General features: G+C 43.6%; 1 long non-coding RNA gene across 1 annotated transcript; it reads left to right on the forward strand.

Moving 5' to 3' along the window:
- Positions 1–228: 228 nt before the first annotated feature.
- Positions 229–6,480, forward strand: LOC139073451 (uncharacterized). Its single transcript, XR_011522202.1, has 2 exons — positions 229–2,070; positions 4,048–6,480. It is a non-coding gene; the product is annotated as an uncharacterized lncRNA (long non-coding RNA).
- Positions 6,481–6,885: the final 405 nt, after the last annotated feature.

Below are 6,885 nucleotides of genomic sequence, written 5' to 3' on the forward strand. Positions count from 1 at the left end.
GAGATAGTTATTCTAAGGGTGTTTCAACTTCTAGAAATAGAGATCATTGAAAAAGTGAAAAGAAAGATAAAATAATTTTTTCCTGTCTTGACAAATAGTCTCCAATATAAGATATACCCATAAAGATAGGACTGGGAACTTCAAGATATGGGTACTAACACGACCATAAACGGAACATCTTGTGTTGAAACACAGCACGTTGGATGAATAGGAGCACTTTATTTAGAATATAGGTTATGTGAGCACCTACAAACCCCGTCTGTAGTAGGAATTTCCTTCGTTGCTTTTGGATTCAGAAAGCGAAGGTGCTGATGTACCCTCCACAGGAGGAGATAAGTTGCCAGTGCTCTAAAGGAAACACTGTGAAGTTCAGAGACGTGGGCGTGTCGGGGCCTGGAGGGCAAAGGTCTATCTCTCTAGACACCTGCAGGGGCTTGACTTTCTCAACTTGTGTTTCCTAGCTCATTCTTTGTTGATAGCACCTTCCTAATCTTTGATTTCTGCTTTTAAGGATCTTTTAAAGCTGTATGTCCTTCCTTTTCAGCTTCACATTTGGCAGCCATTTTTACCTCCAGGTAAAGCTTGATTTACTTAAGTTAATGTTATATTATTCTCATTCTAGCAGAATGAAAAAATCTAGAGTTATTGTTAAGACACTTTTCATTTAGCATGACATCTTGAAAGTTGAATTACAAGTTGTATTTTCCCAGGAGAAACCATGGTATAAATAGGTGTTGAATTCCAATGTCAATCCTTAAAACCCATTTAGCCCATAAACTCCCCTCTGCTTTTACATAATCGCCAGGTAGTTTTAAACATAACCAGTAAATGCCATTTTAGAAGAAAAATGTAGGAGAATATCTTTATCACTTTGGAGGTAAAGAACTACTTATTAAACCAGATACAAAAAGCACAATTAGTACAAAGACCTGCTATTCATGTTCCACCAGACTTCTTGGGACTCAGAGAGCCAGATCCCAAATGATGACAATGACTATTTATCCCCCAATAGCAAGTTTTAAAGAGGAGTCTGGGGCTTAGAGAGTTGAAGCACCGCTTTGCCAAAGTTTCACATCCGCAAAGGGACATCCCCAGAGGATGCCCTGGGTCCCCGAGTGCTCACCTGCAGCACCTTCAGCACCCTAACTTCTTGGTCCAAAACCTGCTCATCACGGAAGCGCTGACCCTCCATGAGCTGGGGAATGCTCTGCCCGGCGTCCTCACTTCCCCCTTCCAGTCCCCCTGGGGCTGAAGGCTCTGCTCCAGGAGGGTGTCCAGCCTCTATGCAGGGGTCTCATCCAGGTCCTGGGAAGCTCCATCTCTGCAGGACCAAGCTGCCCTTAGAATAAACCTTCTTTTTTTTGAAGAGGGCACCTTCTAACCTTTCTCCAGAAAACTAACAGTCTAGAGAGGGGGAAGGAGAGGGAGAGAGGGATTTATCGTCCTCCCCACGGGATGAAGGGCTGGGGCGTCTTCCCTGCAGCACGTAGCTCCCTTGCCTGGGCTGCCTGCACTCAGTAGCCAGCCTCCTTACTGGTGCTCCCTGCTCTCTTGACATTTGGAGATTGAAATTGAATTTGTAGAGTTGGAATTTTCTCTTTCTATTCAAGGCTGCCAAGAAAAAAGCCCAGGAGTTGGAGGCCTCCCGCGGGCTTCCCCACAGGCTCTCAGCCCGGGGATTTTCAAGTGTCCTGGAGCTGGCCTCTCCCCTCTCCCCATTTCCTACTGCGTGAGGAGGAGACTTTGACCCCTAAGGCAGCTCTGGCAGCTGGAGAGCATCTGCTCCTGGGGTGGGAGCCGCTGGCTGCCTGGAGTGAGGGATGCGGAGGCTCCACCTGAGCCTGGGGCCTGGGGCCTGAGACTGAATGATTTCTTTATATTTGAAAACAAGGCATCTACAACTATTATTGCTTGTTTTGTTCCTTATTATATGAGTAATCCATGTTCATGGTGGAAAAATTAGAAAGTGCACATGTACAGAATGGAGAAAATAAGAACCATCGGTATAATGCCTTCACCAAGGACCCTGACCATTTACATTTGGGCATGTTCTTCCATTCTTATTTCTAGGTGAGTCCTTCCCCTCCCCCCCAGCACTATCCCACAGTAAAGAGGGGGGAGCCTTACATGTGATCCTTAAAGGGTCTCTCATGGGGGGGCGGGGAGGGTGCAGTTATCTGAAGGAGTTCATTTTGAAGAACAAAGGACAGTTTGGAGAAGATTTGCTTGCTTTAAAGGGTCTCCATTAATTTAGCTTTGGAGGCCTAACGAGATCACCCTATGAAATCAGTCAAACAAATGGCAGAAAAGCTTAACTCAGATTTAGCAGTTATTCCCTGGAAGACGGCTACGCACTTGCGTGGAGTGGATGGTATTGCAAAAAAGTATTTTAACAGTTACTTAAAAGAGAAATCCTATATCGGTATTGTGGTAGTAAAAATTGTATACAAGACTGAATTTAGAAATACAGTAATGTCACATGAATTCATCATTGTAGTTTGTCAACAACATCCAGATTCCATGCCTCACTCTACTTAGAAGATGACAGGCCCTGGGAAACTGGCTTAGAAGCCTCAAAAATTGCTTTGGGGAGAATTTGTGTAAAAAAGTTTTTTCAAAACATGAAATTGGAAAAGATCAAAACATATATTAATCATATAACTTAAATATATCTGGGGCCAGCCCCGTGGCCGAGGGGTTAAGTTCGGGCGCTCAGCTTCGGTGGCCCAGGGTTTTGCCAGTTCGGATCCTGGGAGCAGACATGGCACCACTCATCAGGCCACACTGAGTCAGCGTCCCACATGCCACAACTAGAAGGACCCACAACTAAAAATACACAACTATGTAACGGGGCACTTTGGGGAGAAAAAGGAAAAGTAAAACCTTTTAAAAAAATTAAATATACAATTGCATCTAAACTAATAAATATTATAAGTACACATTTCATTTCCCTGAAAGTTCATATCAGGACAACCCAACAAAACTTTACTGGCTTCCTGTGAAATATTTTTTATTGTTGCATGGAAAAACTGCCTTAGATTTGGAGTCGGCTGGTATTTGGGCATTTGTGATGCACATATTCATACCTTTAAATTGTAATATCTTGTACATAACCTTCAGAAACCTACTTTTTAAAAATAAATATACTGTAGACATATTGCCACATCAATGTATATGCCCACCTGAGGCATCCTTTTTAAGACTTGCATAGTATAGTATTGTTTGTACTAAAAATTAGTGAACACTTGCCTTTTTCTTTTCCCTTTTTTTTTTTTGCTCTTATAAACCACACACCTTGGGAAGCATTGACAGAGCCTACCAGACTAGAGTTTCAGCCGTTCCTCAGCTCTGCAGCGTCATCTCTCAAACCCACCCTTTTGTGTTAGGAGCCTTTCTACGTGGGTAGCCCCCACCTCCTCACTGGCTGATGCCTGTCCTGCTCTGTGTGACTGTCTCTTCTGCAGGGACACTCTCTGGCCCTCCAGACAGCTGTACCTGCACATCCCCTTTTCTGACTCTCCTGCTGTCTCTGCTTCCCCTGCAGGCTAGGGGATCCGAGGGGCAGGGAGCACGTCTGTCTTGTTCGTCACATTAGAAAGTGCACATGTACAGATGGAGAATTCCCAGCAACTGCAGCAGGGCCTGGCACCCAGTAGGTGCTCATTAAGTGTTCGTTGAGTGAATGTGTGTCAATGATGAGGCCTGAGAAAGAAAATCCCCTAACATTTGGAAACAGGTCTGATGTTCACTGCTGGGCCGTGTTCTCCTGTTGGACATAAACAATCTCACAAAACATCACATCAGCCGAGGTTACTCTGAGACCGCGGTAACGTAAAATAAAACAAGGGCCTTGTGCAGCCCACTGAACACCAAATATCCCTCTCTCTCAGGTGACAAATGGACTTATTTTTGTTTGTACTTTAGTAAAAACAGAGAAATAAAATTCACATTTGACACCAATACTGTAATGTTTTATGTCTTTAGAATTGACCATAAATAATAAGTATAACAATAGGATTTCTATAAATATACGATTTCTTTTTGCAGGAAAAGTGGGCTTTTTGCTTTTCCCGTTGACAATGATGGTATAATGCTTCCATTTCTTGGGCACTTACTGTGTGCCCGTTCCTGTGCTTCACGCTCTCCACGACTTCTCTCAGTCACCCCTCACAACTCCGTGACGTGGATCCTACTGGAATCTCCACTGCAGACAAGGACATGGGAGAAGACGGGTTTATTCTGAATTATTTTGGCAGAAGAGTGCTTTTGCTCAGGGGCGTGAGGAAAGGCAGAGGAGTGTGGAGAAGAGCAGAGGGAGGGCATGCTGTGTGTCCCTGCTGAGCCACATGCTCGGGAACTAGCCTCAGAGCAGAGGGTCAGACCTAGAAGTGCAAGGACTTGACGTCACAGAGACATGTGGGCCAAGCCCCTGCTGTGCGGCTCAGAGCTGGGGAGAGCGCCTTGTCTGTACCTGGCACCGAGCCCTCTACTGCCCTGGCATCCTGAGCACGGGTGGCTTGAGGGCAATGGGGGGCAGTGCTCTTAGCTGGACACAGAGACAGAAGGAGCAGAACATGGGAGATGTGCCTCCAAGTCCACAGGACCCAAAGATCACTAAGCACCTAGGGAGGCCTGGGGAGACGGAGGTGGTCATCCTCCATTAGCTGATAGGGATGTGGGCTCTTGGGTTTCTGGGTTCTTGTTAAGGGGACTTCAGCTGACCTCACCTGCTGGGAAGACCTAGCACATGTGCGTCATGTTCCTGGCCTCTCTCCCAACCTTTCTACAGCTTTTTAATACTGTCTTTTCCAAACTTCTCTGTGCTATTTTGTCAATTTACCCCTCTCTCTGCTAAGGGTTATTCTACATCCACCGGAAAAAAAAAAAAAAAAAAAAAAGGAGAAGGAAGAAAAAACCCATTTCTAATTCCTCGAATTGTAGTATGGAAGAGATGCAGAGATGATCTGGTCAATCGTCCCCATTTCGCAGAAGGTGGAAACAGGAGGGTTTAGCGGGGTTACTTAGCATGTTGATAATAATCTGAATTCCAGTAGCTGTAACTTGTTGAGCACTCAACATGTGCCAGGCTCTTTTCATGGATTAGCTTCTTTAATCCTCGCAAGACCCAATGATGTAAATGTAAGTTCTCATCCTACATATGAGGAATGAGTCTCAGAGAGATGATGTGACCTACTCAGACTCACACAACACATAAGTGGCCTCACCGCTATTGACCCAGGATTTTTTTATTCCAAACGTCAGAGACCTAACCACTACACTGTCCCACTGCCCATAGTTGTTGCTGTTTCTTGAGTTCCTACTACATGCTAGTCACTGGGAAAAGCCCACAGAGACGAATAAGACAGACTCATTGGTGGAATTTATTTGTTCAATTAATAGATTCTTAATGAATTCCTACTGTGTGCCGTGAACTCTGCTAAGAGCTGAAGATACGAGAGAGAACAATTGCCGGCATCAGGAGACATTTCCAGGGGGCTCTGGGGCAGCAGAGTCTGCTCAGCTGCCACCCAGCTGTCAGACCACACTTGCTGCCTAGGCTCAGGTGGTTCACACCTCCCCAGTGAGCCTGCATTTTTTTCTCCCTCTGAACCTTTCTCTTTAAAGCCCTATGTAGGTTTTTCCAAGGGAAAGGTGGATAATCCTGAGTAGTTTTGACATGTAGCCACACTCTTTAGCACTTATGTTTCCCAGGAGTATCCCAAGGATGTGCAAAATAACAATGAAATCCCACTTCACACCCAGTAGGATGGCTGTCATTAAAAAAATAACAAATGTTGGGGAGGCTGTGAAGAAATGAGAGCCTTCGTGCACTAATGGTGCGGATGGAAAGTGGGGCAGCTGCTGTGGAGGAGTTTGGTGGTTCCCCAAAAAGTTAAACATAGAATTACCACATGATAAAATAATCTCACTCCTAGGTATGTACCCAAAAGAACCGAAAACAAGGACTCAAACAGATACTCATACCCCAATGTTCATAGCAGCATTATTCACAAGAGCCAAAAGGTGAAAACAACCCAAGTGTCCATCAAGAGACAAATGGATGAACAAAATGCAGTACATACATACAATGGCATGCTATTTGGCTGTAAAAGAGAATGAAATTCTGATCCATGCTACAATATGAATGAACCTTGAAAACATTATGCTAAGTGAAATAAGACAGACACAAAACAACAGATATTGTATGATTCCACTTATCCGAATGATCTAGGGAAATTTTGCAGAGATAGAAAGTAGAATAGCAATTACCAGGGGCTGCAGGGAGGAGGAAAAGGAAAGTTAATGTTTACTGGGTCAGAGTTTCTGTTTGGGATGATGAAAAAGTCCTGGAAATGGATAGTGGTGATGGTTGCACAACATTGTGAATGTACTTAATGCCTCTGAACTGTACACTAAAAATGGCTAAAATGGTAAATTCTATGTATGTTTTACCACAATTAAAAAATAATTTAAGAAAAATAAGATTTTTCCATTTATTGGCACATATGTGTTGGGCACTGGAAATATGGGATGAACGAAGTTGTGTATCTGGAAACAGGAATGGATGAGGTGTGGTGAGAGGGCAGGATAAGATTATAGCTGGTTGCAAAGGTGAATACATGTTTTGTGTGGTCTAAAGCTAGTACAATTAAGGAAAAGAATATAAGATTGTGAAAATAAATTTTAATGCAAAAGTAAATATTTATTTACAATGAGAAAAAAACACAACAAACTACTAACTTAAGAAAGCTGCAAAATATCAATGACATCACCAAATCCAGAAATTAACATGATTTTATTAACTACATGACACCATTCTGTAATATTTTCTTTTTGTTTTGTGGGAGGAGGGCAGGGGGCTGCTGCATACTCATGGATCAGAGC

This window comes from Equus przewalskii, chromosome 9, assembly GCF_037783145.1.
Source record: "Equus przewalskii isolate Varuska chromosome 9, EquPr2, whole genome shotgun sequence".
Lineage (NCBI taxonomy): Eukaryota > Metazoa > Chordata > Mammalia > Perissodactyla > Equidae > Equus > Equus przewalskii.